The sequence below is a fragment of the Chenopodium album genome, chromosome 11 (assembly GCF_948465745.1).
Source record: "Chenopodium album chromosome 11, dcCheAlbu1.1, whole genome shotgun sequence".
NCBI lineage: Eukaryota > Viridiplantae > Streptophyta > Magnoliopsida > Caryophyllales > Amaranthaceae > Chenopodium > Chenopodium album.
In genome coordinates, this window is record NC_137844.1 from 38,711,151 (window position 1) to 38,721,702 (window position 10,552).

Here is a 10,552-nt window from a genome sequence, read left to right on the forward strand (position 1 = left end):
ATCTCTTTCTATCTTCTCCCTCCTCTCATTTCTTTATGTTGAGACTTGGGAGTACTCATCTCTTTTTCCCTCCTCCTTTATTCTCTTTCCTTCTCATCCCATTTTTAATTTCCTTCATATTTTTTAAATTTCAACTCTTCACAACGTAGTATCATAATTTCAAGATCTAGGTGAGTTTGTATTTTTTTCGTATTTAAGGGTTAATCTTCATATTTTTGAACGAAAATTGATTTTCTTATAATTATATAAATTTTGTTTTTTTTTATAAAAAAAAAAATTTGTTCGATTTTTTGTTATGATAATTAATTTTTCATTTAGTTTTCTTGGGAATGTTTTTGTTTTTGAACTTATTTTCTACAAAATTTGTTTATGAGGTTTGAATCTGATGTATTTTCGATTATGTTTTGAGGTTTTTTAAAATCGATTTTTTTTTTTGTATTTTTCCCTTTTTGTTATACTATTTTTGCAATTTTTTTAACTTTAGTTCTTTCATTTCAGATCTAGTTTTGATGTATTTTTCGCTCACTTTGTTTTTCAGATCTAGTTTATAATTAGTTCAGTTTATTTTTCGCTCACTTTTTTTTAAAATAATTTTTGTTAATTTTTTTTTTTCATTTCTTATATGATAGTTAAATCTGAAATGTTGATGTATTTTATTTCTTATTTTCATTCTCAATCTCGTTTTTTAGTTCTTTAAATTTTTATTCTGGTATTTTTTTTTCGTTTTTAAAATTTATTCTTTTGCTTTTCCTGCCAGTTCGTTCTTTAGCTCGTTTGTCAAATTTATCTTTTTTTTCTTCGTTCGGTTGATTTTTTTTTTTTTTTTTATCTTTTGTATTTGTTGGTAAAATTTCTGATTCATTTTTCTGGAGACTAATTTTGTTTTTTTTTACTTTATCTATATTTGTGGTTACAGGTAAAGATTTCTACAGGCTAAGTTTGGAGTGGAGAAATTTGTAATTGAAGCAAGAAGTTTAGGGTTCGTTTGGCATCATTGTGGTTTTCTGTTTTTTGGTTTTTTGTTTTTAAAATCATATGATATATGCCACATAATGAATCAAAAATTAGTAAAAGTTATTAAAACCATGATAAAAATGAAAACTGACAACAGAAAAGTGGAAACACCTTTTTCTTGTTTCCTGTTTTTGATTTTTTGTTTTCAAAAATACTGGAAACTGAAAACAAAAAACAATGCCAAACAAGCCTTTAACTTACAGATTTTTTTTTTAACTCTGTATACTAGATTTTCATTATTGATATTTGTATTATGTTTGTAACTTTTGAGATATATGACATTCAACAAATAATTTTGTATTCCGTATTTAATAATGCAAAAAAAAAGTAATATTGATAAATTGTTGTTATAATTCTAAAAGTCAAATGAAATAAACTATTTTTTTTTATTTTAAATGAGACCCAAGAGACCGCTTAAGTTTAATAAGCGGTCTCAAATTTCTCAAAAAAAGAGAGTGCTTGTATTTTGTAGGTGGTCTCAGTTTTCCACAAAAAAGAGACCGCCTATCTTCAATAGGTGGTCTCAGTTTTCTGAAGCTAGAGACCGCCTCTAGACAAGCAGTCTCTTTGCCAAAGAGACCGCTTAGCTAGAGACCGCCTCTAAGGGAGTCTCTTTGGCTAATTTGGACGGGTCTCTTTGGCCTATTTTGTAGTAGTGTTTCTAGCAACTCTTTGTAACTCACAGGGAATTGTGTACATTTTCTTTCTTTTATCCATCTTCTTCGAGGATTATTACTGTGATATTGAGTCGTGTTATTATATTGCGTAGAAGTCGCAAATACATCAATAGAGGATGAAGTGTTATCATTCCCCTTTCTGTAGTTATTCTTAGGTTGATGATGATGAGGCTTATTTGCTTTTTCTTTAGCAAGATCATCTTCAATCCTAGTAGCCACAGAATAGACCTTTTGAAAAGTGTCTAAACCAAGGTAGCGTAGATGTTTGTTGTACTTTTCATGACAATTGTTAATGAACTTTTGTACTAACTCGAGTTCAGGTGGCCTTTGGGCAAGGTGAGCCGCCTTTTCTCGCCATCTACCATAGAAAGCAAGGAAACATTCATCGTCGCCTTGCTTAAGCATTTCAAGTTCACGTAGAGTCAATTTGAACTCTACGTTACTCTCATATTGGGTAATGAAAGTCGAGACTACATCTTCCCATGTTGTTTTGAATTTTAGATCTAGCCCATAATACTACTCTCTTGCGGTTGGATCTAGAGATAAAGGAAAAGTCAAAGCATAAAGCTTAGGTTCAACTCCCTTTAATGCCATAGTGCCAGTAAAACACATTAAATGGTTTTGTGGATTATTGGTCACCTTGAATATTGGCAAGTCGGTAGCTACGAACTTTTCTAGTAAAGCAAGTCATGTAGGAGGAGCAAACTTTTCTGCGTCGATGTACTTGTTCCCCATTGTAGAACGAAGAACAAGCTTCTCCAACGACTTTTCTTTGATGGATAGTTGTTCCATCTTTTGTTGCAAGGCTAAAGTTTTGGCATTTTTCTTTTCAGCCTTTTAAAGTTTCTTAATTCTTCTCTCCTCGGCCTCTTGAGCCTTTTCTTCTCTCAAACGAGCAATCTCTTCTTGAAGTTGCTCTATGGTTGACATTGTTGTTGGACAAGAATTAGTTGTCGAGGGAAGGTGGTTTGAAAGGAGTGGATTGTTTGATGGTAAACGTAGAATGCGAGCGCCCTTGAATCTTCATTCCCAAGCTTGGAAACCTTCCCTAAAAGAAGTTCGAAAGGATAAGTAAATTGATATGCTTGTTTAGGAGATGAATGAAGAAGAAAAGAAGAAAAACGCAAGATGTATTCGAATGGATAACACCAAATTTAAACAATTCTTTGATAAAGATATTGCTTGAATGGATCGATTTGTTCTTCGAAGAATCAAAAAGGTTCATAACAGTAGGCGCACGCAAGTAACCAGGTTGCGCACAGAAGGCGCGCGCATCCCTAGCTCTTGCGCTTTATTCGAGCAGTTTTTTTTTTGTATTTTTTTTTATGTTTTTTTTATGCTACCCCTTGAATACGACTCAAAATTACGAAGGGACAACTTCGTAATAGTCCCTTCGTAATTGGGAACCTAAACCAGGTTAAAAGAAAGAAAAAAGCTATCCTAAACACGTCACACATAGTCATGTAATCACATAAGCATACAATAAGCCAAGGTTCACACAATGCATTTCTAAGGTTTTAAGCTTGGGTGTCCAAATGTACCATATCTTAAGGAACGATGCACAAATCAATCACTCAACGTGTTAACTCATGACATAGCCCTCCCAACATTTTGTTGACGATATGGGTGGGATGATTGTTATTGATTTTGGGATAGAAGCCTAGTGTTGGAAACTCCTAGTCAATGAGCCAATCCCCAAGGGTTAAAGTGTGCTATGATTATGCATGATGCAATGTTGCTTGTTTGGTTTTTACTTTTGTGAAAAAGGAAGATATAATGCGTTCAAGCCTCGCTCTCTAACTAGAGATTATCCAAGTTAATTCTCGTTACGACTCATAGGCAACCTAGTGTTGGAAACCTTGAACCATAACTAAGAACTAATCTTGTAACCTCTAAGTCCCCAGTGGAGTCGCCACTATGAGGGTTTTCCCATCATAGGAGATCCTTCTCTTTAGATGCCCATGGCCCTTAAAAACCTAGGACTTAACACTTGTTAGGGTGTATTAGGATTTGAATTCCTGACTATTTGGGGGACCTTGAATTAGAAATGATCCTCTCATCACGCTTTTTTGTAAGAAACAAGTAGGAGTCGCCAATGAGTTTTAGGAAAACTCATAAACCTCGTTCATGCCTTTCTCACAAGTATAGTTCAAGGGATAATTAGCACGAATCGTAAGTTTACCCATGCTCAAATTGGTCTACATGTACCAGAAATGAGTTCGGGAGCGAGGGTACTAAAATAACGTTCCTTTTAGGGAGGAATCGCTATTCTAGCTCTAGTTACGGCCTCTACAAGCTCTTCCTTTTTCACAATTTCATCACCAAACAATATATGCAACATGATACCTAAAACTAAGTTAGTTAATTTTATTTACACGCATTGATCACGTAGGAATTACATTGCAAAAGTCGTTATTCTTATTTAATCAATATTCATGAATTAAACGAAATAAACAAGATTCGCCTTGGCTTAAGTGATCAACCAACAATTAATTATTCAATTCTATTCTTATTTATTGCAAGATACTTTGTGAAATTAACTAATTAAAGGTTCGCTTAAAGTGATCAAACAACACTAATTAATTAATTTAAGTTATTTTAAACAAGAACAAAAAGGTGATTGATCTAAGTGCTCGGGAATTTACCACTTCTCTTTGCTAGATCTTCGTTTAGAACACTTATGGACTCCTTCTTGTTCGGGAACCTCCACCGTAGTAACAAGTATTAAAGATGGTGAGTGTTTAGGACAAGAGGGTTTGGTAGTTCACAAAGTTTCTGCCAGTGTTTTAGGTTAATTTTTGTCTGTTTGAGCCTCGTATTAAGCCCCTATTTATAGGGAATGGGTACAATTAGGTTTTTGAACATTCTGCCGTAGCAGGTGTCGCGCTCATATGAATGGGTTGTGCGCGACATCCCAGCACAAGTGGATTGGTTGCACTGCTATAGGCAGCGCAGCTGATTGTGGAAAGATTCGATTTCATATTTTTATGAAATTTTGAATCTTCCGCAAGCGCATCACTAGAAGCTGCGCTGGGTGTTGTGCGCAACCTTGTGAGTTGCGTGCACCAGACCAGCGCGACTCATTGAGATGTGCATGGATTTCTCTGCAGCAGCATTGATTTTAATCTAGGCGCCTCTAAATCCGTTATTTTTAGGTTTTAAACTCAGGCTTAAGCCTAATTATGATCGGGCTTAGTTGATTGGACCTTAATGATTTTTTTTGGGTTAGGCTAGTTTATTTTTATGTTCTTGTGTTTCAATCAGTTATCCATAAGTGTTCTTCACGTTAATCCAACACGAAGATGGTTTTATTTATCGTCATTGCACTTCCTGTCGGGACAGGAGGCCAAAAGTAGATGTCTACACCTTCCTTCTTCTTCGTCATCTAAGCACGAAAATACTACTAACAATATAAGCCAAGTTGATCTCACTGAAGTGTTAGCTCTTGATGCTCCATTGCCCAAAAAAAGGAGAACTTACACTCCTTTAGGAATGACATATGATGCGGCCTTTGAACGCCTCTATGGTCAATGCTTGATCGCCCCTATTGGGCCATTTCCAAAGCCAAAACCTTAAGAAAGGAGCGCCAAATGGAATCCCAATGCCCATTGCAAGTACCATCAAGGAAGGGGTCACTTTACCGAACAATGCTGGATTTTGAAGGACGCAATTCAAGACTTAGTAGATGCCAACAAACTTACCGTCCTTCCAGGTGGTAAAAAGTGACAAGCAGTAATGAGCACAAGGCGCGCGAGATTTTATGATTTCTTCTTTTTATTAGTTTCCCTTTCTGCAATTCAAGTCTAGTATAGATTTCCCTTTCTACAATTTTCATGATAATTTTGTTAGCTTATTCACCATTTTCATCAATAAATTGAGTATTCTTTACGATAACGATCATTTTCACAAAACAAAAAAAAAAATCAATTACCGAACTAAACACAAGGTACACGTATTTTATATACTCTTTGAGGCAAAAATGTATATGCTATATTAACAAAGATAATACTCCATACCACACACCAAATCAGTTAACTTAAGCTATATTAACTTCCATTAATTTAAAAAGTGGTATTCTTCTAACACTCTTTGAGGCAAAATCATCAATCAAGTCTTCATATTCCACTTTGTTTAGAAGATCATTCTCAATGCTATCATTGCCAATCCATAAAGTATTTCTTGTGGCATTGTAGAACAAAGACATGACTTCAATAGCTTTAACTTTGAAAAACTTCTTTCTGCAGTTGCAACGGTCACAGGAATAGTTAACAAAATTCTATATCCAATAGTTGCATTAGGAAAACAGTCCACATCTTTCAAAAACCTTAAAATATCAATTGGTCCTTTTATGTCATCACACAAAATTTCTTTAAGCAACTTTAACTCCACAAATAATTCATTCCTATCAATATCTGATTGTTCATTTGACATAAGTACATATTCAAATTTCAAACAAGAGAACTTCAAATTAAATCATCCAATGATTTCAAATTTTGAGGAGTGGATAAGAAACCAAAAATACTTTCACATTCCTAGAATTTCTCAAATCTTTTATAAGGAGAACTAATAGCTTGATCAACAATAAAAAGCAAGTAATCAACTCTAAATGATTCTTCTGAAGATAAAGGAGCATTTGATGAAGTGCTTGGATTTTCATCAAAATGTTTTTTCCTTCAAATTTTACGCTTTTGGGGAAACATAGGATCAATTTCCATTTAAATAGCAATTTCTTTAGCCCTACTCAAAGCATCATAAAAACCAGTTTCTCTATACCCCTCAAAAAAAGAAATCAACCCTCTTATTTTTTTTAATAGCCACATCAATAAGCATCCTTTGATTGTAATAGCTTGCTTACCAAATTAATTGCAAATAGTATTTCATACCTATTGCAATTAAAAACTCAAAATCACCAAGCTAATTATTTGCTAAGGATTTGGCTTCACTCTTTATAGTATATTTCTTATCATTGCTATCGGCTACTTGAAGTAAAGCTTCTTGTATATCTGACATATCTCACAGCCTTAACACTTTCAACATGACTTTCCCAACTAGTAAATGACAATGCCTTAATAGTTAGTCCTTGATAGCGATTTTAGACGATCTTTAAAACCCTATTCTTGCAAGTGTACAAGTTCTAGTAGTAAGTGACAAATAATAGGGTATCGTATCCACAGGGAACATTGAATAATAATATAGTCTATAGTCTACTAATTTAATTGAGAAATAGATTGAGCTGTTTTGCTAAACTAAAACAGAAATTAAATAAGACAAATAAGGTTGACAGGAATAATAAAATCAGAGAACAATCAAATTAAAAGTAACTCGAGGACGATTGAATTCACCACCAATAGTACGACTAATAACTTAGTTGGAATAAGAATTAATAGGTTTTATTAAGCAACCAAGACTACAAGCCCGGAATACTCTAAAGTAAATAATATTGTAATCAAGTAGGTGACACAATATATCTAAATTAAGCATAAATTATTCAACTAATTGATCACAATCAATAACCATTACATAACATCACACTTTGAACTACAAGAAAAAAATGTAAATTAGATAACCAATTAAGCCAATGAATAGTTCTACAAGAATTATTATCAACGTAAATTGGAAAATAACAATTGAACAAATTAATCTAAAGTTATGCAATCATAAAACCAGAATTACTTCTCAACCAATTAAATTAGAAAATCATACTAATAGGGTATCATCTAAGCCCTAAAATTGAGAAATTAGCTACTCATAATTCAAGAGAACATCACCCAATTATGATAAACCATTGAAGATATCACCGATCTACACCCCGAATCGATGCCGTACTTTGTAGGTGGTTCTTCACTCCTCTCCGGTACTGCTACTGCTCTATTTCGCGCCTTCTTATAATTGGAGTCCCCACCTTGCCCTCCAAGATGAGGATCTTTTGGTACGATATTCTCGAGATACACCTACGGCAATTCCCTTCTTCATTTTCTCGTGTGGCTGTCCAAAGGAAATGGAATATTTCCTTTCCATTTTTCCTCTTTTGTTGGAAGTGGGTTTTCATCTTCATAAGGGAAAGAATAGTTCTTTTCCTTATCTTCCTTTAACTCTTGCTGCTCTTTCTTTACGGGGGAAATAAAGTGGCTACAAGCATTAGTGGGATTAAGCGCTTGACTCCATTAATTTCTTTGCTTAGAATTCATTATCCTCTCTTCAATTAGTAACCAAATAAATGTAACTAGTAAGATTTTTAATAAAAAAAAAAGTGATATTTACGATAAAACGTGTAAACGCACAAAAATACTAATGATGAGTGTCATTTATGACACCCTTGGGCTAGATTTTTCTCTATAGTTTTGTGCTCATTTTTAGTCTTTTATGTCGAATTTTTAGGGAATAACGCTTGATTTGCGTGTTTGTGTGTTTATTTAGAGAAATACGTGCTCTTAATGGTTTTCTTTCTGTTTTATGCATTTCTCGGCTATTTCTCCCGCTTCTTCGTTTATTTGAATTGTTTTGTAGGTGTGTCGAGTTTCCCGGGATTTAATTATCAAGGAGGAAGCTCGAGCGCATTCAAGGAGTTTGATTGAGCGAAGTTCGGGAATCCAATCATGCAATTCAAGCTAGCTCTACAAGCATAAGAACCTTGGAAGCAACGCTTTAGCTTGGGATATTCAAGCGCTTGGAGATTAAAGTTGCTGCCCTTCTCACGAGCATCACCTCGAGTGCACTGATGATAGGGATGCTTGGGAGCGCGGAGTTTGATCGAGCAAGCGAAGGAGCCAAGGCCTCGTGCACCACAAAGGGGTGCGCGCGCGCGACATAGGGGTGCGTGCGCGCAGACCCAGCTGTCCGCGCGCGGCTGTTGGGTGCGTGCGCACGGCCCTGTGCAGCCTCCTTCGCTCGATTTTTCTATTTATAGATTTTGACATTCTTTTTTTAGGACGACTTGATTTTTGTACTTTAGATATAATTTTCCAGAAATAGTAGAGAGAGAAAGTAGAGAGAGAAGCTTAAGATTTACTTTTTTATACTTTAATTTGATCTTAGATTTCAATTGGATCTTGAAATTCCTTCTTCAATTCAATGAAAGTTTGTAAGATTTCTTTCCTTTGATTTAATTTTAATGCAATTCTTTCTAGTTTCTTGAACTTTGATTGAGATTACATTCCTTACTCTAGAATTTGTTGATTGATTGATTTTCTTTTGATTAAGCTTTAAATGAATATGAATTTGATTGAATTTGTTTTGTTCCTTAATTTCACCATGATTAGTGAGTAGATTAGTTGCTAGGGAGAAGGGGAAGCATGCTTGATTGATTATTTTTGCTAGTTGATGATACTAAATTGATTGGATTGTTGCAATTAAATTGGTTGACAGAGTTGTGCATGTGATTAATTAGACTAGGAGTGATCAACCTATAAGATTAATCTAGATTGCATTGCAAATTTCAATGACATGAACCCTTGATTTGAGAATTGCTTTAATTAATTGAATTTGATTGTGATTTTCCTTGTTAGCCATTCGTAGTGAATCCTAGCTTGGCTTATAGGAGATAGCTTTTGGATTCCTTTGATTGCAACTATTGTTTGTCCCTTGTGATGTTGAACCGATTGAGTGATCTATAAATTAGCATAATCATTGAGCTTGCATGTGGAACCTATATCCCTAGTGTTTAGCATATTGAATTCTTCGATTTGTCTAGCTTCTTGACACTTTAGTTACCAACCACAGCCATTTATATTCTTCGAATTAGCTTGACATAGGCTATAGCATCGTTCCTACTCATTCCTTTGGGTTCGACCCTAGATTTACCATATACTTGTATTAGGTTGGCCAAGTGTTTACAAATTAGGTTTGGCTCTAGGGAGAGGTAGATAACGACCTACATTTTCCTCTTGTCAAAATGGCGCTGTTGTCGGGGAATGATATTGGTGATTTGTTATAGTTGTTGAGTCTATTTCACCTTTAATTGAAAATACAAAAAGATTTTCTTTTAGGCTACACTTGTAGCCTCACTACTAACCATTTCTTTTGAGATTTTATGCATAGAGCACGTGGTCATTCACTAGTGTCATTTGATCCGGAAATTGAGAGAACTATTGCAAGGTTAAGGGGTGCTAGACGATCTTTGAGCCCTAGCATTTCAAGTGAAGAAGAAGCACAACAAGAGGAACAAGAAAGAATGGGAGAATATCCAAGGGTGGTGTTGAAAGAATTGGGGATTCCCGGTGCATATAGATTTGAGAGTGGGATTGCTCCACCTACAACACCGGCAAATGACTTTGAAATAAGACTGGCAATGATTACTTTGATAGAGAGGCGACAATTTAGTGGGGCCAAGCCTAAAAGCCCGCTAAATCATCTCAAGGAGTTTGAAAAGTATTGCAATACTATCAAGGTGAATGGAATTTCCCAAGAATTTATCCGCCTCAAGCTTTTTCCCTTTTCGCTCATAGGGCGTGCCTTGGAATGGCTAGACAAGGAAGTCAAGCCGAATTCTCTAAGGACATGGGATGAAGTGACCAAGGAGAATCTATCCCGTTTTATCCACAAAAGAAACGGCAAAGGCTAGAGCTTTGATTCAAGGATTCAAGAAAAAGCCTAGTGAGAATCTCTATGAAGCATGGGAGAGATACAAAGAGTATCAAAGAGAGTGTCCTCTCCACGGAATTCCTACTTACCAAATTATTCAAATCTTCTATGGAGGCCTTAGCCCTCAAGGAAAATCATGTTAAGATGGAGGAGCCGGAGGTCCTATCATGAACAAAACGGAAGAAGAAGTGGTGGATTGACATAATTGAAGACGTTGTGAGGTATTATAGAGATTGGCAAGATGGAGAAAGAGAGTCAACTAGCAAGAGTAGCTCTTCGGT

At 35.2% G+C, this 10,552-nt stretch overlaps 1 non-coding gene across 1 annotated transcript; it reads right to left on the minus strand.

Annotated features, from left to right (window-relative positions):
• Positions 1–10,244: 10,244 nt before the first annotated feature.
• On the minus strand, positions 10,245–10,350 carry LOC145569684 (small nucleolar RNA R71). Its single transcript, XR_014096240.1, has one exon. It is a non-coding gene; the product is annotated as a small nucleolar RNA R71 (small nucleolar RNA).
• Between the last annotated feature and the right edge of the window lie 202 nt (positions 10,351–10,552).